Below are 27,380 nucleotides of genomic sequence, written 5' to 3' on the forward strand. Positions count from 1 at the left end.
TCAGATGACATTTGTTGTATTAATTGAATCTACATTTTAAACTGCATTCAACCGGTAGGAGCATGATAGAGAGCTGGCATCTTATCTCATTTGTGACATTTTGTTCATTTTTTCAGATAGGACCTTGAGTAGTTAAGTCTACTTCAGACTTACTTTCTAGCCAAGGATTGCCTGGGTATCTCCATCTCCTGATTGCTGGGACTACATTAGTGTATCAGTTGTAAAATATCAGATAAAGACAATTCTGGGCTGCCAGGTTTTGGGGTGGTCATTTATGTCAATGGGTTAGATTGCAATTGTCAATTATTCCATGAGACAACCTGAAATGATAGTGTTGATTTTTTTTAACTGATTCTAGCAGTATCCCAAATTAGTTCGTGTTGAGTACCTCAGCATTCTATACCCTCCCAACAGTTCAGAGGGTCACATATATTGATATAATAAAGATAAGGGTTAAAACGGTATATGTTTTTAAGCACCTGGGTCTTTTTTCTTTCTTTCTTTATTTAAATAACATTTTTTTTCATTTATTTTACATACCAACCGCAGTTTCTGTCCCCCCTTGCCTCCAAGTCCTCCCCCCTCTGCTTCTGATCTACCTCCCTCCTCTTCCACTCTACCCCCTTCTCCATTCTGAAAGAAGCAGGCCTCCAGTGGCCTTGAGCAAAACATGGAACATCAAGTTGAGGCAGAACCAAGCTACTCCCCTCGCAGCGAGGCTGAGCAAGGTAATCCAGCACGAAGGTCAGATTCCCAAAAGTCAGCTAAGTGCCAGGGACAGGTCCTGATCTCACAAGCAGCTGGACCTTAACTAAAACTTCAAGGAATACTGGAACTCTTGTCTCTCAACTGTTGATTTGATTTGAAATTACGTCTCACAGGATGGTCACAGTAAGACATAAAAGGATGTTCACAGTGATGCCTCTATGTGGAAATGCATTTAAACTTTCTTTCAAACCATAATTCCTAATTTGCCACTGTCTTCAGAACTTTTTTATGTGAGTCTTCACCTATTAGAAACAAAGTGTGAACATGCATAATATGGGAGATGAAAACTGTCCATTCTTTAAGCTCACCAGCCTTCTCTTAGAAAAGAGGGCATGAAAAATGTACAAAATTAAATGGCAAGTATAGAAAACTGAAAGACTTCAGAAAATAAGGTAATATACCTGTTCGACTTTTACCAAAGGGTAATAAATGTAGGTTGAACCTATTTCTTAAGGAAATTGCTCATGCTTCTAAGAGAGCATAGTTTTGCTTATACAGAAGAATAAAATCATCTGTTCTCTCAACCTCTAGCTGAGAGTCTTCTCTCACTATTTTCCCATGAGTACCTTCATTCTCAAAAATAAAAAAAAAAATAGATTAATCCCTGACACTATCCTAAGTTCCCTGAACTTAAAGTTTAAGAGCTTGATCAGGGTCCTAACTTTTCCTTAAAAGCCAAGAGAATTTTATAGAACATTTGAAGCTTGGGGATTAACTATAATCTTGGGTCTTCAGAGAAAGGTTATATCAAAAGTTATAAACTACATTGTCAATTTTGTGTAGCTGAATGTAGATGAAATGTAATCTTGTAAATTTTGTGGAGTTGTTAACTAAATTAAAACCAAGAGAGCAGAATACCATGAACCATGGTCACTCTGATTCTGGAAGCAGTAAATGAACAGTTGTGCACTTTCTGTATTAGAAGTGTTCAAGATTGTTTTCAAATTTCAGTTATGTGTACTAGTGTGTCTTTGTCTGTGATTTTGCTCATGTGGATGCAGGTGTCCTAGAAGCCAGAGGATATCAATGGATCCCCTGAAGCTGGAATTTCAGGCAGCTACAAGATAATAAGTGCTGGTAAACAAATCCCAGTACTCAGAAAGAACACTACATTCTCTTAGTAGCTGAGACAACACTCCTACTCCATTGTCTTTTATTAAATATTTAATATATTTTTAGTTTGTATTAGTATTTTATGCAAAGCTTCTGGCCTTTCAATCCCTGTACTTAATAAATACAATTACATTGTAGTAAGTACTATGATTTGAACAACATTTCTCATCCAGTATTAGTGCTGAGATCAAAAGTTCTTAAAGTAGTCACTGTTATGTATGTAATTTTCATACTTTTATGACTAAATTAACATCTTTAAATTAATATGAATAAATTATTAGACATAAACATCTTTATAATTTGTACTAGTACATTATGCACATATGTCTCCAGCATTTGATAATTGTTTCCACTACTTCGTATTTTATAATGAACACTTCTTCAATTGTTAATTGAAATATAAGCACAGTTGAGATGTAGTCATTCTTTCCTAACTTCAATACTCTCTGTACAGGTTGTCAGGTTTTCTTCGCATCTCCAGCAAGCACAGCAGAGATAAAGTATCTGATGTTCCAGACACTTGATTGGTTGATCAGTCATACTTTATGCCCTTTTCCCATCTCCACCAACTAATAAAGTAGTTAGACTCATAGGCAAATATGTTTGTTGAGTTAACTTCTTTGGGATTTAGAGCGACTTATTAGCACATAATACACACAATGGTTATGAGGTACTAGAATTCAGGAATAAAATAACAAATCTGGAAAGAGAGCATTGTAACGGTTATCTAAGATACTCCTTCAAAAAAACTTCAGAAATGGTGTCTAGAACATAAAATGTAGCCCATTCATATTTTCTGTGACTGTAAGTAGCAATACTCAGGGAGACACATTGTATACTCAGTAAAATTAAAAAAGGTAGTGGATAAACTGGAATTAAATAAATTGTTCTAAAGAATTAAAAACAAATACTCTGCAATTTTGGAGTGCTAAAATGATTACATAATAGCTGTGTTTAGGTAAGCATTGCTTCAGTGGATATATAGAACCAAACTAAATTTCTTTCATGATTGGAAAGACAATACTAGAGAGGAACCTAGGCCACACTCATTATTTGACCAAAATACACAGAGAAAAGGTTTATAACTAATCTCAACTTTCTGAAGTTGAAATAAAAGCATCCTGTCTGTGTCTTCCTGAAAATATGCAACTGAAGTTGACATTGGAATCCAGTATATTGAAGGTTTATTTTTGTGTGTGTGAAGGTTAAGAGGAGACCCTCCAGCTGGGCAGTGGTGGCGCACGCCTTTAATCCCAGCACTCGGCAGGCAGAGGCAGGTAGATCTCTGTGAGTTCGAGGCCAGCCTGGGCTACCAAGTGAGTTCCAGGAGAGGCACAAAGCTACACAGAGAAACCCTGTCTCGAAAAACCAAAGGAAAAAAAAAAAGAGACCCTCCAAAACAAGTTTGCAAATTTACTTCTTAATATATGATACATGTAATATACAAGGAATTGAAAATTGTAGCCAAATACTTCAGGTATTTCTTCAAGTACAAAATATGACTCTGTAATAGTTTTACATAAATTTTCTCTCCCTCAGTAATTTTGGGCCATCATTATATTATTTCAGCTGAAAAAAAAAGAACTATATCTTGAAAAATGAATGCTTGGAAATTTTTCATTATTAATTTTGAAATAAAAGTTGTGTATTTTCTCTTCTAAGTTAACAATAATTAAAATGTTTATAAGAATTTGATTGTAGGAGTCACTGTCCAATGTTTTAGTAATTACAATATAATTTTAAACCAAATGTATTGTACCAAAAATAGTTATGTGACTATTAAAATACACAGACTTTTCTGGAGCTCTAATCCCATGACCCTGGCCACTGTGCTTAATAGATTTCTCTGTATATCTTACACTTCCTTTGCCCTGGAGAAATATTTTTGATTCTGAGCAGAGATATGATTTTCTATCTTGATTTGTTATTTACTCAAACATATTCCTTAGGGATTCTTGAACCATGTTTAAATCAAGCAAAAACAAAACAAAACAAAATTTGCATCATTCTTTTCCTCCTAGAGTTTAGCTCTCCAATTCTAATATACACATATCAAATTTTCATTATTTTCTGATTCATGTTAAATCTCTCATTACATGTATATCTTTATCTACTCATATATATATATATATATATATATACAAAATCACATGACTAATATATATGAGCAAGAAAATACATCTAAGTTAAATTTTTCTGACTCCTCTGAGTTCTTCTGAATAGTTTTCCTTTGTAACAATATATTCAATACAGGAACTTCATCCTAAGGGTTTTCAGACTTTTCAAATTTTTTCTAAAGGTAACTTATTTTTTTGATAATCTATTGTGACCATTACAGCATATAGAAAGATTTTATTATGGGCTTGCTATTTTATAAAATAAAAGTCCACTAGACAGGAGTAGAGGTAGCAGGAGCCAGGTAGCTGTAGCAGAAGTTGAGAGTTAACATTCCAGAGAGCAAGCAGGACAAAGAAAACACAATGGGAGTTGAAGAGCCCTTCTGAAACCCCAAAGTCTACCCTGAATGGTGCACCTTCTCTAAGAAGGACATTCCCCTTAGTCTTTTTCCAAATATTTCAATCAACTGGGGACCAAATATTTAAATATGTGAGCCACTGGGGGCCATTCTCATTCAAACCACCAGACTCCACTCCTTCTCTCTCTCTCTCTCTCTCTCTCTCTCTCTCTCTCTCTCTCTCTCTCTCTCTCTCTTCAGTTTTTTTTTTTTTTTTTTTTTTTGGACATGGTTACTCTGTGTAGCTCTGCACATTTCCTGGAACTCATCCTGTAGTCCAGCCTGGCCTCCAACTCATAGAGATCCACCTGTCTCTGCCTCCCAAGTGCTGGGATTAAAGGCATGCGCCACCACCGCCCGGCCTACTTGGCTCTCTTGGATCCCATTTGCAATAGCTTAATTTGTTGTCGCTGTGGAGGAACAGAAAATTGCACTGATCTTTTCCTTTCAAAAAGCTTAGATGGAAGCCTAGATGAACGAGGCCGTTTCCTAGTGGTAAATCCTTCCTTTATTCTAATGTGGACCTGACTTCTCCTTAATTTATTTACATTTTTCAACACAAGTGAATGGCTCCAACATTGAATTTTCTATTTGATTTCTTGAAACTGTGCATATTATATTTCATTTTTTGCCTCACTTGCTGCTTTTCATTGTAGCCCTGAATAACTAACTGATCATAACCACAAAAGATAACCAGTAATAGCTACACAACCAAGACAGTATTAGTCTGTGTTGAAATGTCCTCAACAAAAGGAATTACTCCATTGCCAAGGTTTTAGGAAGGAAGGAGCAGCCACATTTTTTTTTTTGTCAAAATATTACAAGAACCATCTCTAGCCCAGTTGGTAATATTGTTATCATCTGAAATTTCTTGAACTGGGCTATCATAGTTCACATGGATCTCAGCACTACTGTCATCCAGGCTCATACTGATGTTCCATTAATCTTTACTTACTGCTTCCAACTGCTTTTCTCATCAAAAATCTTCCACATTCATCAAAAAAAGGCATGGTCAGTGTAGCCAGAGTTTTCTCTGGTCCTGCAGAATCTCTCCCACACATGTCCGGCAGCTCCTTGGTCCCAAATAAACACACATAGGCTTAGATTATTTTTAAACTATGGCAGGCTTCTTGCTAGCTAGCTATTACATCTTAAATGAACCTCTATAAATCTATACCTTGCCATGGGGCTTGTGACTTACCAATACATTTAAATCTTGCTTCTCATGGCAGTGTTTGCCAGTGTCTCCTCTGCTCTTTTTATTTCTTTTTTCTTTCTAGTTGGAATGTCCTGCCTAAACTTATTCTGCTTCACCATTGGCCCAATAGACTTATTTATCAACCAATCAGCACAACATATATTCATAGCATACAGAATTATAGCCCCATCATTTCCCTTCTTCTTTCTATTCAAAAATAAGTTTTTAACTTCAACATAGTAAAATTACATATAACAAAAGAGTTATCAAGCAAAATTTATTGTTACAGGTCTGGAGGTCTGTACAGACAGACAGGAAGTGACAGAGTTGTGTAGTAAGAACAAGTGATGTAGCTGAAATGAGAGAAAAAAATCAGATGGCAGAACAGCAAGGCATATAGACATAGGTAGACATGAAGTAACTCACATTTGGAAGCTGCAGAGTTGGTGAGGTAATGTTGGCTGGTGGCTTTCACTATTTCCCTGATCTCTCTAAGTCTTTCACCCCTATATTTGGTTTCATGTTTTTTATTTAATAAGACTATTTTAGAAATTCATCTACAGATCAGCCCTGTCACAGCCAAAGTTCATTTCCTGGCATCAACATATCTACACCTATACTGATTACTTTTCTATTACTGTGCTAGGATATCATGGCAAAGGAACTTATGGAAAATGTTTGTTCTGTGCTTATGGTTTCATTGGCTTAAAATTCATGAGAAGAATGGGGTAGCCAGATCCAAGTGGGTGGAGCATCAGCTGAGAGTTCATCTCTGACAAAAAAGCAGGAAAAGGAGAGTTCACTAGTAACTGAAAGAGTCCTTTGAAATCTCAAGGCCACACATCCTTCCTAATCCATCCCTGCTGTGGATAACATTCTGTATAAATAAAACACTGATTGGCCAGTGGCCAGGCAAGAAGTATAGGTGGGACAAGGAGAGAGGAGAATTCTGGGGAGTGGAAGGCTGAGTGAGGGACACACTGCCAGCCACCGCCATGACAAGCAGCATGTGAAGGTGCCAGTAAGCCACGAGCCACGTGGCAAGGTATAGATTTATAGAAATGGATTAATTTAAGATATAAGAACAGTTAGCAAGAAGCCTGCCACAGCCGTACAGTTTGTAAGTAATATAAGTCTCTGTGTTTACTTGGTTGGCTCTGAGTGGCTGTGGGACTGGCAGGTGACAGAAATTTGTCCTGACTGTGAGCCAGGCAGGAAAACTCTAGCTAAACTTCCCAAAGAGTTCTACTGAGTAAAGATGAAATATTCAAGTGTATGAACACATGGGAGCCATTCTCATTCCAACCACTTCAAATATGTAGCACTATATATTAAAACAAACATTTCTACTTAAATATATTTCTTATAGAAATGTATATTGACATATCTATTTTTATTTGCTCCTTTAAATTAAATATGTAAGAGAAAACAAACTTTTCTTTGATACCATTTCTTGAATAATATTTTCCCTTACTGTGGTATTTTTGGATTTATTAAGTATAAGTCTATACTATGAACTAAAATATTATTTGGTCTTAAAGAGGCTCTTTTTAATAAAACTACAGGGCTTTGTAAAGAAATATATTGGGGATTTCAACATTATATAAATACACAGAAAACAAACAGAAAAAAATATATTTTATATGTTTCAATGGTGCAAGGCCTACTAGGAAAATCAGTAAAATTATAAGAACTCACCTTTCCCAATGTTGTGGGAATCACAATATTTCAAAATTAGAATGATAATAGAGAAGAAGAAATATGTCCTCCTAGATAACAGCCAAATATAACTAGGTTCCTTCCTTGACACTTGTTAAAAGTATTCATTTTATTATAATTTTTATGTTAATATTCTGTCTTAGTCTCACATTCCTTCTGAAGTAATAATATAAACAACATTTATATTATGATTTTATTAAGGAATGAATTTTACACTGGATTAGATTGCACAAATGTTAAAGAGTATATTGCAAGAACTTTTAAAAATGTGGGGTCTTTAAGATATTTTAGACAAGGATCATAGTGATCATTATATAAAAAATTAAATTATTTTTAAGTTTTTATTACTGTTCTTATTATTCATATGTGACTATTAATATTATTGTTATGTTACTCGGGTTTGTGGTATTGTGTGTGTATGATGTGTGTGTTTGTGTGTGTGTGCAAAGAAGACAATTTTATGGACTTTGTTATTTTCTTTCACTTTTACATGAGTTCTAGAGATTAATAATGCATCAAAAGGATCGAACTGAGAGCACATTTACCTGGAGTCTCTCAACATGTGGAGTCATATATACAGATATGTAACTATTAGCACAAGTATATAAATATTAATTTATAGAGCTGTTTTCAGTTTTACAGAACATATCTTTCAAATGATAACTTTTACTCTTTTCTGAGTAAGAGGAATAAGCTAATTATGGATATTTAATTATACAATAAAAAGTTATTGACATAGAAATTATGAATATATATTGAAGGCATTTTGAAAGGAAAGATTTTGGCCTGGCATTGTTGGTGCACGCCTTTAATCCCAGCACTCCGGAGGCACAGGCAGGCGGATCTTTATGAGTTTGAAGCCAGCCTGGTCTACAGAGTGAGATCCAGGAAAGGCACCAAAACTACACAGAAAAACCCTGTCTCAAAAAATCAACAAAAAAAAGAAAGAAAGAAAAAAAAAGATTTTTAATTGAAATCTGATCTGACCCCAATGCTTTCTTCAATTTCTTATTTTTGTTTCCATGTAACATATGAATGGAAATTTATTATGCTAGAAATCTCTTCTAATTGAGTGTTTGATAAGGGACATATTTTTAATTCTCAAATAAAAATAAAATTCTGTCTTTGTGACCTTGACTACTTTATCTGACTATTTTCCTTGAACTGGAAAATTAAACCAAAGTAGAATCTTGGTGCCAAACAGATGCTACCTTTGGATGAAATTGTCTTGGGTAAATTATAAAATAATAATTAATATCTCAGAGTCAGTGCCCAGAAATTATGCAAGCATATCTATTACCTCTGTATATAAACAGAATCAATTTTCATTAAATATGTTAATTCCACCCAGGCTCATTATCAAAGCTTTTCCAATGCCTGACTAGGCATTATGCCTTATTTTCCAAATCAAACAAAACAATTTTTCATTATTTGTTTTGATTATCTTCAATATGGCCAAGCCTAATTGTGTTGAGAGCAGGTGCATTTGTGTTGCCAAAGGAACAAAAATAACAGTCTGAATATGAACCGTGTGTGTGCCATGTGGTGCAATTATTTCATAAGGACACACAGTGGGAAGAATATTGCTAATAGCTCTCTTAATATAATTATAGACCAAATGGAGAATAAAAAGGGATCAGGGGAATTATAGATCATAATTTCCAGTGGCATCTTCCAGCTGAATCAATTGATGAGAATAATTGTATTCAAAAATTCTAAAAGAAATCACCAATTACTTCAAATATATTTCTGCAAGACGATTCCATTTTTGTAGTATAATATATTTTATGAGAAATATTTAAAACTGGAATCTTTAACTAATAGCATTAATATGTTCTATACAATTTGTTAAGTTTCTCTTGTTTTAAAAATATGAGAGAAATATAACCAAGCAGGTAACTGACTGTAATTTTTGAAGCTGTTAATTAGATGTTGGAATTTTTTAAATATATTTTTGAATTATAATAGTAGTCACTTTATCATATTAATTAGAAAGATCATAGTCATGCCAAAGGATTGACATTTCATTTAATACTTTAAATACATAAGCTGACACCATTTGCCATATTTGAAGAGTAAAACATCAAGGATTACCCAAACAAATCATACTCAAATTCAAATGCTTGCTAGAAGTCACTAGCAAGGAATTTCAAAATATGTCTCTAAGCATTCAAATCTTAGTTTTACATGTTGTATATGGCTATTTAGTAGCACTGAACAATATTTCAAATTATTAAATATCATGTTTTTTTTTCTTTATTAAAAATTTTTCTACTCACTCCTCATGCTATCCACAGACCCCCCTCCCTCCTTTCACCCCCCAGCCTTCTTTCCCAAGCCACCCTGCATCCCCACATCCCCCAAATCGAGGTCTCCCATGGGGAGTCAGCAGAGCCCAGCACACTGGGCATAGGCAGGTCCAAGCCCCTTAGCACTGCACCAAGGCTGTGCAAGGTGTCACACCACAGGCACCAGATTCCCAGAAGCCTGCGCATGCACCAGGGACAGATCCCAATGCCCCTGCCTGGGTGCCCCCCAAACATTTCGAGCCAAGCAACCCTCTCCTGTGTTCAGAGGACCTAGTCCAGTCCCATGGGGGCTCCACAGCCACCAGTTCACAGTTCATGGGTTTCCACTAGTGTGGCCTGTAGCTGGAGAATTTCTCTCCAGCTCCCGCCACCAAGTCCCGCCAGTCCCAGAGCCCACTTATAAAATAAACACACAGACTCTTACATTATTTAAACTGCTTGGCCATTAGCTCAGGCCTGTTATTGTCTAGCTCTTAATCTTATATTTAGCCCATTTCTATTAATCTTTATTTTGCCACATGGCTCATGGCTTACTGGTACCTTACATCTTTCTTGTCCTGGCGGCAGCTCCAGGCAGTCTCTCTCTTCCCTTCCTGTTCCCTCAATTCTCTTCTCTGTTAGTCCCGCCTATACTTCCTGTCTGGCTATTGGCCAATCAGAGTTTATTTACATATAGCGATATCCACAGCAGTGGCTGGTCATCTCTGCATGTCCTCCCATCATGATCTTGACGTCCCTCGCCTGCAGTATCTCTCCTCTTTCTCATCAACTGGATTCCCAGAACTCAGCCTGGTGCCTGGCCACGGATCTCTGTATCTGACTCCATCTGTCACTGGACAAAGGGTCTATGATGACAGCTAGGTTATTTGCTAGGCTGGTCACCAGAGTAGACTGGTGCAGGCACCCTCTGGACCACTGCCAGCAGACCAAGGTGGGGTCAACCCTGTGAATTCCTGAGAGCCTCCCCATCACCCAGCCTCTTCCTATTCCCATGATGTCTTCATCTATCATGGTATCTCCCTCCCTGCCCTCCTGCTCTGTCCCTGTTCCAACTTGACCCTCCCATTTCGCAATGTTCTCATCCCCCACTCCTTGCCCTTTGCCACCCCCCAACACCCAGTCCACTCATGTAGATATCATCCACTTCTCCTTCACAGGGTCATCCATGTGTCCCTCCTAGGGTCTTTTCCTGTTAGCTAGCCTCTCTGGAGTTGTGGGTTGCAGTCTGGTCATCCCTTCCCTTCCATTAAGTATCCACTTATGAGTGAGTACATACTATGTTTGTCCTTCTGAGTCTGGGTTACCTCACTCAAGATGGTATTTTCTAGATTCATCCATTTGCCTGCAAATTTCATGATATCATTTTTTTTTTACTGCTGAGTAGTACTCCATTGTGTATATGTGCCATATTTTCTTTATCCATTCTTCAGTTGAGGGGCATCTAGGTTGTTTCCAGGTTCTTGCTATTATGAATAATACTGATAAATATCACCTGTTAGTTAGGAGAAATGTCTCTTTGAGCAGTTGTGAATACTTTGTAAGTGATATTTTCAATCTCGTGTCTTCCTAGTTTTCAATTATTTTTACTGGAAAGACACATTGGCAAAATCAATACTTAAAACTATAACTCATAAGTTAGGACAATAATAAAAAATCATATTTAAATCTTAATTATGGATGAATAATAGACACAGAGTTGATCAAATATATGACGAGATTATACATTTTAAATGTCCATCTAACCATCTGTTTCAGTGTTCTTTCATCCATACAAATGATAAATTTTGCCGCTAAAGTGGTTGAACTATTTGCATTTTGTGTTATATGATTTATTAGGCATTTCAAACTTGACATGAACAATATCTAAGAGATATGATATAATTAAAGAACGATGTATATCAATTTGTTACAGATACACATATGTCTGCACGAATCATTTAAATATGTGTGCAATACAACCCTGTTTACTTACCTTTGTTATTTACTTAATACTTTAGCCAATAATGAATATATTCTAAATTACTCAGGATTATATATATTATATTTAACTTCTCTAAAACCTCACCTTGTAATTATACACATTAGTATTAGTTTACTTTTAATTATAGTACTTGTTTGAGTATGTTTACATAAATATGTGTGAGTACAAGTTCATATGCCAGAGAGAACACTGGGTTTCCTCTACATCGATTGTATTGAATCTGTAGATTGCTTTGGTAAGACTGCCATTTTTACTATGTTAATCCTGCCTATCTATGATCATGGGAGATCTTTCCATTTTCTGACATCTTCAATTTATTTTTTCAGAGACTTAAAATTCTTGTCATATAGGTCCTTTACTTGCTTAGTTAGAGTTACTCCAAGGTATTTTATATCATTTGTGGCTATTGTAAAGGGTGATGTATCACAGATTTTCTTCTCAGCCTGTTTGTCAATTGTATATAGGAGGGCTGCTGATTTTTTTGAGTTAATCTTGTATCCTGCTATGTTGCTGAAGGTGTTTATAAGCTGTATCAGTTCCTTGGTAAATTTTTTGGGGTCACTCATGTATACTATCATGTCATCTGCAAATAGTGAAAGCTTGACTTCTTCCTTTCCAATTTGTATCCCCTTGATCTCCTTATGTTGTCCTATTGCTCTGGCTAGAACTTCAAGTACTATATTGAATAAGTATGGGGAGAGCAGACAGCCTTGCCTTGTTCCTGATTTTAGTGGAATCGCTTTGAGTTTCTCTCCATTTACTTTGATGATGGCTGTTGGCTTGCTGTAAATTGCCTTTATTATGTTTAGGTCTGTTCACTATGTTTCTGATCTCTCCAAGAGCTTTATCATGAAGAGGTGTTGGATTTTGTCAAATGTCTTTTCAGCATCTAGTGAGATGATCATGTGTTTTTTTTTTTCTTTGAGTTTGTTTATATGGTGTATTACATTGACAGACTTTCTTATGTTGAACCACCCTTGCATCCCTGGGATGAAGCCTACTTGATCATGGTGGATAATTGTTTTGATGTGTTCTTGGAGTCTGTTTGCCAGTATTTTATTGAGTATTTTTGCATCAATGTTCATGATGGAGATTGGTCTGTAGTTCTCTTTCTTTGTTTGGTTTAGGAATCAGGGTAATTGTAGCCTCATAAAAGGAGCTTGGTAATGTTCCTTCTGTTTCCATTGTGTGGAACAATTTAAAGAGTATTGATATTAACTCTTCTTTGAAGATCTGGTAGAATTCTGCACTGAAACCATCTGGTCCTGGGCTTTTTTTGTTTGTTTGTTTGGGAGACTTTTAATGACTGATTCTATTTTCTTTGGGGTTATTGGACTATTTAAATAGTGTATTTGGTCTTGATTTAACTTAGGTATGTGGTACCTATCCAGAAAGTTATCCATTTCTTTTAGATTTTCCAGTTTTGTGGAGTAGAGGTTTTTGAAGTATGACCTGATGATTTTCTGGATTTCCTCAGTGTCAGTTGTTCTGTCTCCTTTTCCTTTCTGATTTTGTTAATTTGGATGCTCTCTCTCTGTCTTTTGGTTAGTTTGGATAAGGATCTGTCTATCTTGTTGATTTTCTCAAAGAGCCAACATTTTGTTTCATTAATTCTTAGTATTGTTCTCTTTGTTTCTATTTTAAACAATAAAATATCTTTATAATGCTTATGAAATGTTAACCAGTCATTTAGATATTTGAAATGATAGTGTATGAATTAGAAAATTTTCTCTTTAGCATAACTGCAGAGTTTTCATTTCAGTCTTGGGAAGATATAAGTGATATCAGAAAGCCATAAGTGTTTATATGTAAATCATATAGGGTTGCGTGATAGACCTGGCCTGAGTGTGGTATCATTAATATAAACAAGTGGGTAGTGGAAGAGATTACATAAATATCAAAATGTACCAAATTATGAGTATGAAATGACAAGAAGAAAGAAGAGTGATTCAAAGAGAATAGCAAAATGAAAAATTTCCATTTGCAATTGTATCATTAATTCATGGAAATCTAGTGAGAAAAAAAGAATTTCTAATTGTATGTTTCAGTTAATCAGACATCACAATTTAGTGAAACACTAGTATGAAGCACTCTTATGTTCTGAATTCTTTGTGTATTGAGTCCAGATAATGGAAACTTTATTTTGTAAGAAAATGTAGAGAAAGGGACAAGAGGCCTCAAATTCAATCACAAAGAAATCAGAGTAGGTGGATGATAAGTTAAAGGCAATCTCAGTCTATACAGTGAGACTATACTAGTAAAGGAATGAATGAATGAATGAATAAATAAATAAATAAATAAATAAATAAATAAATAAATAAATAAATGAAGTCTCAGGAAATGTAAGAGTCTCATGCTCTACCAACTGAGCTAGCCGGGCATTCCAAGTCTCAGGAAATTTAAAATTAGCAAATACTGTATTTCAAAGTCTAGATGAAAAAAAAAAAACCTATTTACTTGAAGAATGTTATCACTGAAAAATCATTATACATATAAGTTTATATTTGTTTTATCAAATTTTAAGATTCATTTTATATTTTTGTTTTATTTTAATTAATTGATTTTTTTATTCTTCTTTTATATATTACAGCCTGACTGGCGTTTCCCCTCCTAACACGTCTCCTCTCCCCTGGATCCATCCCTCTTCTGTATCCCTTCAGAAAAGAGCAGGTTCACAGGGTTACCACCCAAAGATGGCCTAGCAAGTTACAATAGGACTCAGTACATCCTCTCATGGCAACCCTGAACAAGACAACCCAGTAGGAGGAAAAGGGTCCCAAAAGCAGGAAAAAAATGTCAGAACACCCCCACTCCTACTGCTGTGTGTCCCACAAAAACACCGAGCTACACAACCGTAACATATATGCAAAGGACCTATGTCAGGCCCATTCAGGTTCCCAGGTGGTAGGTTCAGTCTCGACTTCTTATGAGCTCTGGTGAGTTGCTTCTGTAAGTTGTTGTGGTATCATTGACCCATCTGGCTCCTACAATCCTTTCTCCCCTCTTCTGGGAATCCCATGTACTTTTAAATACATTAATGTAGACACATATTATAATTGTTATTTTCATCAGTTCCTCATGTAATAAATATGTAACCTTAAAAAAAAACTTTTTAAAACTTTAGACAAAATATCAAATTTTATTGACATGGAAAATGTTATTTTCTTTCATTAAAAATTTCTATCAAGGAATCATACAGCTTATAAACACCTTCAGCAAAGTGGCTAGATACAAGATCCCCTAAAATTTTCAGTACCCTTCCTGTATAGAAATGATAAATGAGTAGAGAAAAAAAATCAGGGAAATAACACTCTTCACAAATAGCCACAAATATTATAAAATATCTTGGGGTAACTCCAACTAAGCAGTTGAAAAACCCATATGACAAGAACTTCAAGTCTTTGAAGAAAGAAATTGGAGAAGATATCAGAAGATGTAAAAATTTCTCATATTAATGGATCAGTAGGATTAACACAGTAAAAATGACCATCTTACCAAAGCAATCTAAAGATTCAATACAATCGGCATTAAAATCCCAAAACGATTCTTTACAGATCTTGACAGGAAAATATTCACCTTCATATGGAAGAACAAAAATCCAGAATTGCTAACACAGTCTGTACAATAAATGAACTTTCAGCGATATCACCATCCTTGATTTCAAGTTCTATTACAGAGCTATATTAATAAAAAACACATGGTATTATCATAAAAACAAACAGGTGGATCAACAGAATCAAATGAAAGATACAGTCATATATCCACACATCTGGGGACACCCAACTTTCAAAAAAGAAGTTAAAAGTATACAATGAAAAAAGGAAGCATCTTCAACAGACATTTCTGGGAAAACTGAATCTAGATGAATTCAAGTAGATACATATCTATCACCCTGCACAAAACTCAAGTCTAAGTGGATTAAAGACCTCAACATAAATCCACATACACTGAACCCAATAGAAAAGAAATTAGGAAATATCCTTGAAACACATTGGTTCAGCAGCCCACTTGCTGAACAAAACTCCAATAGTACAAACACAAAGATTGACACTTATAAATGGGACCTTATGAAACTGAAAAGCTTCTATAGGGCAAAGGACACCAATAGGACAAAATGGCATACTCAGCCTATATAAGAGAAAAAGATCTTCACCTACAAGACATTGGTCAGAAAGCTACTTTTCCAGAATATATAAAGAACTCAAAAAACTAGACATTAAAAAAATACAACAAATAATCCAATTAAAAAAAAAATGGGAACAGATCTAATTAGAGAATTCTCAACAGAGGAATCTCAAATGGCTGAAAAGAACTTAAAAAAAAATATTTAACATTCTTAGCCATAAGAGAAATGCAAATCAAAACAACTCTAAAATTCCATCTTACACCTGTCAGAATAGCTAAGATAAAAACCACAAGACATGCCTCATGCCAGAGAGGATATGGAGCAAAGGGAACTCTCTTCCATTGCTGGTTGGATTTAAAACTTGCACAGCCACTTTGGAAATCAATATGATGTTTTCTCTGATAATTGGGAAATGATCTACCTCAAGACTTAGCCATACCACTCTTGGGCATATACCCAAAGGATGCTCTATCATACCACAAGGACACTTGCTCAACTATGTTCATATTTTATGCTATAGCTTTATTCATAATAACCAGAACCTAGAAACAACCTAGATATCTTTCAACTGAAGAATGGATAAAGAACATGTGGTACATTTACAGAATGTACATTTACTCAGCTGTTTAAAACAGTGAAGTCTTGAAATTTGAGCGAAGATGAATGGAACTTTAAAAAAAAAAAAAAAAAAAAAAAAACATCCTGAATGAGGTAACCTAGACCCAGAAAGACAAACATGGTAAGTACTCACTTATAAATGAATACTAGTTGTAAAGTACAAGATAATCATGCTACAATCCACATACACAGACAGACTAAATAACGAAAAGGGATCAAGGGGGGATATTTTGTGGGTGGACTGGGGGATAGTTTGGAAGGGTACATCAGTGATTAGAGGGGAGTAGGATAGGAGAAAATTACTGAAAGAGACACCTCAAAAAAGGAGAGTATTTGGGAGTGAGGTGGAAATCTACTCCAAAGGGAACTCTCAGGAATTTGCAAGGATTACCCCAGCTAAGACTATTAGCAATAGCACACACACACACACACACACACACACACCATATATATATATATATATATATCAACTGCCCATCTCCTGTGTCCAGACAAGTTTTCAAGTGGAGGGATTAGGACACTAACTGAGCCACATAAGCTTTAACCTAAAATCTGTCTTGACTACAGGATGTGTTTGAATGGGTGCATAGCCCAATTGTCATCAGAAAGACTTAATCCAGAAATTGATGGAAACGGAGGCAGAGACCCACATCCAAATATTAGGTGCAGCTTGAAGAATCCTGTGGAAGAGAGGGAGCAAAAATTGTAGGAGTCAGAGGGTCAAGAACACAACAAGAAAACCCATAGAATCAAATAATCTGGACTCATAGGGGCCCACAGAGACTGTTCTGACAACCAGAGAAGCTGCATGGGACTGCAAGGCACAGTTGTTGCAGTTGTATAACCTGGTCTTCCATTGGGACTCTTAATAGTGGGAACAGGGATGGTCTCTGACTTGCTTTCTGACTTTGGGGACCTTATTCTGCATTCTGTGTTGCCATGTTCAGCCTTCATATGAGAGGATGTGCTTAATCTTACTGAAACTGGTTATGCTGATATCCACATGAGGACTGCCTTTTCTGAGTAGAACTGGAGGAGGAGTAGGGGAGCACAGAGGGATGTTGGAGGAGGAGTTGGAAGAAGAGGAGGCAAGGGGGCTGCAGTCATGATACAAAAGAAGAAAAGAGAGAAAGAAAGAAAGAAAGAAAGAAGGAAGGAAAAGAAAGAGAAGAAAGAAAAGAAAAAAAGAAGAGAGAAATGAACAATAAAAAATAGATTTTTTTCTCATATAATGTATTCTGATTACAGTTTTCCCTTCATTTATTCTCCCCAGTTCTTTACCACCTCTTCTCCAGTCTGGATCCTGCAGCTAGTGTTTTCCTGGTCCTGCCTGACCCAGGGTCAGGACATATCTTTCTCACCTGCCAGTCCCACAGCTGCTCAGACCCAACCAAGTAAACACACAGAGACTTATATTACTTACAAACTGTATGGGCGTGGCAGGCTTCTTGTTAACTGTTCTTATAACTTAAATTAACCCATTTCTATTAATCTATAAGTTGCCACATAGCTCATGGCTTACCGGTATCTTAACATGTTGCTTCTCATCACGGCGGCTGGCAGCGTCTCTCTGCCTCAGCCTTCCACATCCCAGAATTCTCCTCTCTGCTTGTCCAGCCTATACTTCCTGCCTGGCTACTAGCCAATTAGCATTTATTTACACAGAGCTATATCCACAGCAGGATCCACTGCATTTCTGTCTCTAATTTGGAAAGAAAGGCTTCTAAGAAATAAAAACAAAACATAATAATATAAAATATAATAATATATATAAAAAAAACTTGCCACAAGGTAAAGAGCCACAGAGAAGGCACAAGAATCAGAGACTTATTCATTAATATCCTCAGAGTCTCATCAAAAGTGTTCACTAAAAGCTCTAATGTTTATGTGGAGGACCTGCTTCAGATCCATGTAGGCACTGTGCTTGCTGTTTCAGTATCTGTGAGATCACAGGCACGTTGCTCAGTTGATTCCAAGAGTGTTATCCCACCCTCTGCCTCTCACACTTTCTGTACATTCTCCATGGTATTTCCTGAGCACTAGGGGAAGAGATTTAATGAAGACATCAATCTTAGAGCTGTGTGTTCCAAGGTCTCTCTCTTTCTGCATAATGACTGGCTGTGGTTCTCTCTATTTGTTCCCATCTGCTGCAGCAGGAGGCCTTTGAAATTTAAGAAACATGTTTTAGCATTCATTTATTTTTGGTTAATTAATTTTACGTCTTCACAGCAGTGTCCACTCGTTTCTCTCCCCCATTCCCACCCATTACATCATATCTACATCCCCACATCTACTCCTTTTCCATTTCTATTCAGAAAAAGAAAGTCCTCCTACAGACATCTATAAAATATGACATATCAAGATGTAGAAAGACTAAACAAACATCTTACCTTGTATTAAGGCTGAACAAGGCAACCCAGTATGAGGAATAATGTCCCAAATGCTGGAAGGAGAGTCCTAGACAGTCTCTGCTCCCACTGTTTGGAGTCCACCAAAAGACCAAGCTACACAACTGGCACATACATGAAGAGGACCTAGGTCAATCCCATGCAAAGAGCCATACCTTTAGCAGAAGATGACAGCAATTCTTTTGGGCTGTGAGCCTTAAGCTTTAAAGATAGAATAATCTCCTTTGCCAGAATGGAGTACTGTGTTAGAAAGGAGAGGCATGATGAGAAATTTAAAATCTGAGACATACAAAAAATAGGACAATGAACGGTTGAAATTGCAAGCTTAGAGACATAATAGAATCATTTACCAAAGGCTAAGGGACCTGCCTTCATGACAAATTCAAGTAATGTTTGGGTCTCCTTCAAAAACAAAATACAGTTGAGGCTGGGAACGTGAGGGAATGTTTGGAACTTAATTCATTTAATGTAAAAGGGGACAAAGCTACTACATGACAATGAGAGGTTAGAGATTGAGGATTGGTGCAGAATGAATGAGAATACATGAGTAATTAAAAATCAGTATCCCTGAAGTACTTGTATTTATGTCTAAATAATCTTTTATTCTTTTCTTCCCTTAAGAATTATTAATTAAACACATGCTCTGCTTAATCCATGTTGCTTAACACTATAATAACTTAAGAAAATCTGATCATATATTTCATGAAGTTTATTTTCTGATTGGGAATATAGCCAAGAAATAAGAAAAGGATATCCCCTGAACTTAAGAAATCTATGAAATAATGCACAAAAATAAACAATAATATAACACCATTCATTCTAATTTAGATGTTAGATAAGCAGTCATAAGAAATTGATGATTAAGCAGAAAGTTTTGTTTATTATATGAATTGTAAATCCAAACAAAATGATTTCTCAATCTCATTTTCATGTTCTAGCATGTCAGGAGAACAGACTAGTTTAAAGATAAAATTTCTCAAAATTGTAAATTTTTAAGTAAAATTTCTAACAATGGAAATTTGGTGAAAATCTCATTTCTTTCCATAGTGTTATTATGTGTATTAGTAAATATAGAAGAGGATTTTACACATATCATTAATTGTAATTTAATAAGTATGTGGTAAAAGAATGAAGGAGGAAAGTAAACCGATTTTGTATATTATTGTGGTTGTTTAGAAGAAATACCAATAGACATACAAGCAATTTTGTCAACTCTATCCATATTGTCAAAAATGCTAGAGGTTCTTAATATTCTAAAGCATGACAGCATTTCATTGATTGTTTTTATGTCAAAGTTTCTTGAGTTTTGAGCAGGTTCTCTATCAGAAAACCTTTAGAAGGATGTCATTTAAAATATGCTATAAAAATTTAGAAGAATTACCTTAGGACTTTGGAATAAAATAGAATGTTTTAATACAGCAAACCAAAAATATAATCAATTACAGATGAAAAAATGATCAATGGAATTGAATAGGCTAAAAAATGTGAAGAGTGAACATATCAATGCTATAGTCTCAAGGAATGGAATAAATAATCACTTTAAAGAAAGCAGTTTAATAACTGAGTCATTATTTTAATTTCAAATAATTTAAATTTTAAATAATAATTAAACAACCAGTTCAGAAAAAAAAGCTTAAAATTAAAAAGTTTCTCTTCTTTGCTGCTATTTTTGGTCATGACTTCATTTCTTTTATTATAATAAAACAAAAGTGAATGCTTTTCAGCTAGTTCTCTGTGTTGTGAAGCATACAGGATTGTTGTTTGCATGTTGGTGGCCTCTAGCTTTTTCTTCTGAAATGAGTTTAATCACACTGCTTTGTTTATATAACTAATGTCATCTTTGTGGACAGGTAAGTCAAATGCATGATGTGTCAACAAAGTTACAATTCTGCCATTTTAAAAAAAAAACTTGGATTAACAACAATTTGAATATCACTTTTATTCTGCTCATATTGAAGTATGATAGATTTTTACCATATTCCTAACAGAAAAAAACCCTCTAATTCTGAATGGTGTTTTAAATTTTATATAACTTGGCAGTCTGTTTTGCATTATATAAATAATTTCTAAGATAATTCCTGTATTTTCATTTCTTTTTTTTTTTGGTTTTTTGAGACAGGGTTTCTCTGTGTAGTTTTGCGCCTTTCCTGGGACTCACTTGGTAGACCAGTCTGGCCTTGAACTCACAAAGATCCTCCTGGCTCTGTCTCCCGAGTGCTGGGATTAAAGGTGTGCGCCACCACCGCCCGCATCATTTCTAACACTTAATTAAACCTGTATTTTCTGTCATAATAAGACAGGTAATCTTCATTGTCACCTTGATTGTTTTGGAATCATCCTGGAGGTGCCGTGTTCTCTCAAATATAGATTCCACACATGGTTTTTACACAAATTAAAGTTAAAGACACAATCTTCAATGAAGGAGGTTAATTTTAAATATTTTGGGATCAAGACAACCACAACATAATATGTTAGTTTCAAATTTTAAATTTATACTTGCCAGTTTTACAGATTTTTTTTTTTCTATCAAGGATAGAAGCTAGAAGTGAATCATGACTTTGCATGAAGCTACTCTTTCTTACCTGGGTTGTGTACTGTTTTAGGATTTCTATTGTTGTGAAGAGACATCATGTGCACAGAAATTCTTATAAAGGAAAATATTTAATTGGGTGGCTTGTGTACAGTTCCAGAGGTTTACTCAGTTATCATCATGATGGGACATGGAGGCATGCAGGTAGACATGGTTCTGGAGCTGAGAGTTCTACATCTTGATTGGCAGGCAACAGGAAGTGAACTGAGACACCAAACATGGCTTAAACATATATGAGACCTCAAAGCCCACCTCCACAGTGGCATAGTTCCTCCAACAAGGCCATATCAACTCCAAGGCCACACCCACTAATAGTGCCACTCCATATCAGCTCATGGGGGCCAAATTCATTCAAACTACCACATTCCACTCTCAGGCTCCCATAAGCTTTTAACAATATCATAATGTAAAATGAATTTAGTCCAACTTCCAAAGTCCCCAGAGTCTATCACAGTCTCAAAAATATTTTAAAGTCCAAAGTTCAGTCTCTTCTGAGAGTTATATAATCTCTTAACTGCAATCCTTTATAAAACCAAATTTAAAAAAGATCACATACATCCAATATATAATGGTACGTGATATACATTAACATCCAAACTGTAGGGAAGGGAGCATAGTGAGGAAATACTAGACCAAAGCAAGATCAAAAATCAGTTGAGCAAACTCTAAACTCTGCATCTCCATGTCTGATATCAAAAATGATTTCCACATCTCCAACTCCATTCAGGACTGTTTTGGCAACATATTTCTTTCTCTTTGGCTCATTCTACTATTAGCATCACTCATCAGGAGGTATCCCAGGACTGTGGAATTTCCAACATCCTGGGATTTCCAAGTCTATCTAGGCTTCATCTTCATAGCTTCATGCAATGACCTCCATTTAGGCAGACTCTTTGAACAGGGCAAAAATCAGCCACTTTCTTCACCAAAATATCACAAGAAAGATCTCTAGGCAGCATACAAAAATTCATCTCTGAAACCTCTTGAGTCTGTTCCCCTCAGTTCAAATCATTCTCAGAACCATTGTCTTCCATGCTTCTACTAGCCTGGCCAATTAGGAGGTACTTAAAACATTTCACTGTTTTTCTTATTTACATTATGTATTTCAGTGAAGAGACCATGACCACAACAATTCTGATAAGGGAAAATATTTAATTTAGGCTGCCTTACAGTTTCAGAGGTTTAGTCCTTTATCATCAATCATGGTATGGCATGGAGGCATGGAGACCAATGTGGTGCTGGAAGTGAGAGTCCTCCATCTTGATTGAAAGCCAACAGGAAGTGAACTGAGACACTGGGCTTGGCTTGAGCATATAGGAAACTTCAGAACCCACCTCCACTCTGACATACATCCTCCAACAAGGTCATACCTACTCCAGCAAAGCCTACTAATAGTACCACTCCCTAGGAGCCTATGGGATCCAATTACTTTCAAACTACCACAGATGATGTCAAATATATTATTGGTGTACAATAAAATATGTATAGAAGCTGAGTAATTCCTTAGGAAATGTTCCTTGGCAAACATATTTAGGGATAAAAGTTAATGGAAGACAAATCAAATTTTATACAAGCAGGAGAAAGGATCATATTGGTTAGTAATAACACTGAGTTACTCAATTGATAAATTGGTCTTATAGGGAAAGTTTGTTCTTAAAGGTAATTTGGAATGCTTATGAAATTCATAGATTGTGTTTGGAGCCACTTAGTAAAATTAAGGCTATATCATACACTCACTGTCTCCTTCTTTTTCATGTAGATACATGCATGTATAAGTAACTGATGCTCCCTTCAACCCTCCCTTTTTAGATTCTGAATTATTCATTCTTATTGTAGCAGCAAAAAAGAAACCAAATGGAAATAAAAGCATTCAAGAGAAAGTGGACTTTGAATTGCAACTGTTAAACAGAAGCAAGTAAGATCTTCAATTCTTTTTTCTTTTTTTCTTTTCTTTTTTTTTTTTTTTGTTTTTCAAGACAGGGTTTTATTGGTGTAAATATTAAGGCCACTCCACGTAGTTAAAAGGAGATTTATTTAATGGCGTAACTTACAAATTAAGTGATAGGTAGGTCGCAGGGTCTGGGGAAAGTGTATCACAGTCCAGCGGTGTTCTCTGGAGCTCTGCTTGATCCACCCTCACCATCCAGGGTCCCAGAACAGAGAGAGCGCTCGCCAATCCAGATCTCGGGTCCCCAGGTGCCTCCCTTGGCCCCGCCTTGTAGGCATGATGGTTGCTGAAGTCTCAATGGGGATTGGAACTTCCAGATCAAAGCTGGAATGGCTACCCACTACAGGGTTTCTCTGTGTAGCTTTGTGCCTTTTCTGGAACTTAGTTTGGAGATCAGGCTGGCCTTGAACTCACAGAGATCGGCCTGCCTCTGCCTCCCAAGTGCTGGGATTAAACGTGCGCCACAACCACCCGGCAAGAGATCTTCATTTCTTTTGGAAGGATAGTTGAGTGCCAAGTAGCAGTATACATTTGAAATTTTAAAGAAATTGGGTATATTTTAGTGTGGACAGCTACTGAGAAGATGTCATTGAGGCTTTCAAGAATCCAGTTCCCTTACCCTTGATCATGACTACTTCTTTAATTAACACATAGACAACCATACTAAAAGCTCTGTACAGTGCTCTTTTATTGGTATAATATGCATTTATATGCATTCTATTATGTTGTTTACCAAGACTGGATTAGATAAAACTACATGAGTCAAATGGATACAACAATAACAAAAAATAAAAAAAAAAATAAGACAGTGTAGTGTGCTACATTTAAGACCAAATTGCCAAGATATTCTTAATTTCTGTGGATGATCGGAGTGTGAGGACTTACTGAGTATATTGTTTTAAAACCAAGAAAACTCTCAGCCTATGTAGCACTGATCTTCCATAAGAAAAAAAAATCCTGAGGACAATTAGTGTCTTAAAACTAAGCAATATAACATAGTTAAATTAAGTATTGATTTTCTTTCTTTTTAGTTTTTCATTTGCATACAAACTATCTACTTCAGATACTTGTTAGTGTTTGTGGAAAGGAAAATATTATCTCCTGTGGTGACTTGAATGAGATTTTCTCCATAATACAGGGCTTTTGAACACTTTGTTTTCAGGTACCTGTGCTCATTGGGAAACTCTATGAGTGGTGACCCGCTGGTTTTAAAACCTCTGCAATTTATCTCATAACACAAAAAGCTAAACACCTGTCACAGAGCGTGAGAGACCTATTGACACTGAGTCCTAAATGCAATGTCTGCAATAAATCTCTCCCAGAAGAGCTGAGGGGACCTGGCAAACGAGGAGCACAAAGATTGTCCAAGCCAGGGGTATTGGAAGACACTAAGAATATAAACCTTCAAAACACAGCAGGACTGACACATTCATGAAATCACAGAGATGGTGGAAGCATGCATGGGGCTTGCATGAATCTAAACCATATGGGGAAAAATGAAAAGAAAAGAAAAAAAAACTTGAGCAGCCTTGGTGTAGTGGGGAGGGTCTTGGACCTGCCTCAGCTGAATGTAGCAGGCTCTGCTGACTCCCCATGGGAGACCTTGCCTTGGAAGAGGTGGGAATGGGGGGAGGGTTCAGGGGAAATGCTAGGGGGTGGGAGGAGGGAAGAGTGGGGATATATGGTTGGTATGTAAAATGAATAGAAAATTTCTTAATAATAAAAAAAGGTGAAAAGGAATAAAAATAACATAAAATTAAAATTTAATATTATAATATGGAAAAGGAAAAAGGGAAGAAAGAAAAAAGAAAGAAAGAGAGAGAAAGGAAGGAAAGAAGGAAGGAAAAAAGGAAGGAAGGAAGGAAGGAAGGAAGGAAGGAAGGAAGGAAGGAAGGAAGGAAGGAAGGGAAGATTCCCAACATGGCATTATGAAAAAAAGGGACCCCCAACGACACCATTATGCTTGTTTTCTGTTGGCCATCTCCTGCAGGCCATGCATTCCATCCTTAAGAGTAGTCTTTTTTTCTAATGACACTCCCTTGGAGAAAACTAAATTTTCATTTGCAAGTGATTATCAGTTAGAGATAGCTTCTTGGTTAGGAAAAGGGGCATGTGTCCACTTCCCCTTTCACTTCTAGCTGTTCATCAGGGGCAGACCCATGAAGGTCCTGTGCGTGCTGCCTCAGTCTTTATGAGTTCCTACGTGCATTAGCAGGCTTTAATCTGGTTTCTCTTTAGACCCTGTAAGTCTTTCATCTTTTATAATTCTCTATTTTAAAAGAGTTATCATGCATGTAATGATACCTATCTTCTTGCAAGTGCTCTTTAACTTAGCCTAGAAGCCTAATGTTTTCAATATTAAACCTCATTGTTTTAGCCAAGCATTAAACTCCTAGGTTAACATTTTGAGTATCAAAATATCTTTTTTTTCAATTCAAAATAAGAATTAAAATTTAATAATATATCCATATATTTTCTTCTATTGTATTTTGATACCTTACAGAATTTACACTTATCCATGCTATGCATATTAAGCTCAAGATGTTATGATTTTGATCAGGAACCTACAATGTCATAATGAACTCATATATAGAAAATATATGTGAAATATTTCACATATTTTAAATGTTGGACTCCAGTTCTTCTATAGTATTCTACTGTAAGGTTAGTTAAGTAAATTTTTTGGAGAACAATTCTCTGAAATTTGATCTGCTTAATATACCTTAGTGCTGAGTTCAGTTCAGAGCTTTATAGCTGTCTTGAGGCAGGCTGCCTACATTTCTATCTTGCTGGTAGAAGCTTTTTGGTTTTGGAAAATTTAAACCAAATCTTTATTCATTTCCATTTCCATATCTACAAAATGAAGATGATTGTGGAATTAACTTAATAGTGTTACTATAATTATTAAATGATTTAATAGAAATTCATGCCTGAAACAATGAATAGGTTGCAAAAGTATTTTTTCAAACATTAGCAATAGAGTAATTTAATTCCCTTATAATGTTTACAGACATTTTGAAATTATTAGAATTCATAACATATTCTTTTACATCCTATGTTTGGACTCAGGAGACCAGAGTTACTTTAACCTGAAAGTATTTTTTTCCTCTCTTCCTCCAGAAAACTCCCTTACCTTCTTCTTAACTGTATAAATTCCTGTCATAGCATAGCAAATCACCAAACATTTGTATTTGTATGTTCACACACATGTACACACATGCACACCGACCAAGGTTTAATTCATAGTTATTGCTAAACAGCATTTTCAAGTTTATTCTTTTTCAGTAGAACTTACTTTCTGTAGTCTTATGTTTGACACTCCTTTGCTTGAAGAGATTCCTTCACTTCAAAGGAAGTTACCAACCACAAGTGTATCTCTTTGATTCCTATTTAAGTTGCTCAAATCATTGACTTCTTCCTATTTAAAAATGAATATCAGAATTAATCCAATTTCATGTAATGAAGTCCTTACAGGTGTAAAAATACCTTAATGATTCATGTGAAATAAGGCAAGGTGTTGAAAGATTCCTCAGAGGTTAAGAACATGTATCATTCTCGAGAGGACCAAAGTTCAATTTCCAGCACACACAGGAGGTGGCTCATAGCTCCTGGTAACTCCAATTCTAGTGGGTTCTGACCTACTGACATCAGTGTGCAACCATACAAAAGCATGCACTTAGTATCTACATAACAGGCATGAACTTAATAATTATTGGAATGCTACCCATCACTTGCAATTCCTAGTACCAATCAAAAGAAAGAATTACACAGGGACAAGAAAACAGAAAAACTAGAACTTTCTTATCTCCGTGTCAGCCAAACTAACCCTTCCCATGTTTGTTTATTTACTGTTTATCTCCCAAGGCTACTCATATACATATAATCCCTGGAAATGGTTTAATCATGCAATGACTCCATGTTTATTTTTATGGCGATATCCACCATGTTCTGCATTTGTGACTATTGATGAATATCATGTTTTTTAATCTACTAACTAAAGATAATAAATATATTTATCACAAGAAATGAATGCTGTAAGTTCCTTTAAATTGGTGCTTTGAACTGAATGTAGATGTGTTCAGTAATG

At 35.8% G+C, this 27,380-nt stretch overlaps 1 long non-coding RNA gene across 1 annotated transcript in view; it reads left to right on the forward strand.

The window, feature by feature from the left end:
* The window catches only part of LOC131921469 (uncharacterized), an 88,355-nt gene that overhangs the window by 32,665 nt on the left and 28,310 nt on the right, over positions 1-27,380 (forward strand). Inside the window, exon 2 of the long non-coding RNA XR_009382012.1 lies at positions 23,155-23,260. This is a non-coding gene — a long non-coding RNA (uncharacterized LOC131921469). The remainder of the gene's footprint in view (positions 1-23,154; positions 23,261-27,380) is intronic.

Source organism: Peromyscus eremicus, chromosome 11, assembly GCF_949786415.1.
Source record: "Peromyscus eremicus chromosome 11, PerEre_H2_v1, whole genome shotgun sequence".
NCBI classification, from domain to species: Eukaryota; Metazoa; Chordata; class Mammalia; order Rodentia; family Cricetidae; genus Peromyscus; species Peromyscus eremicus.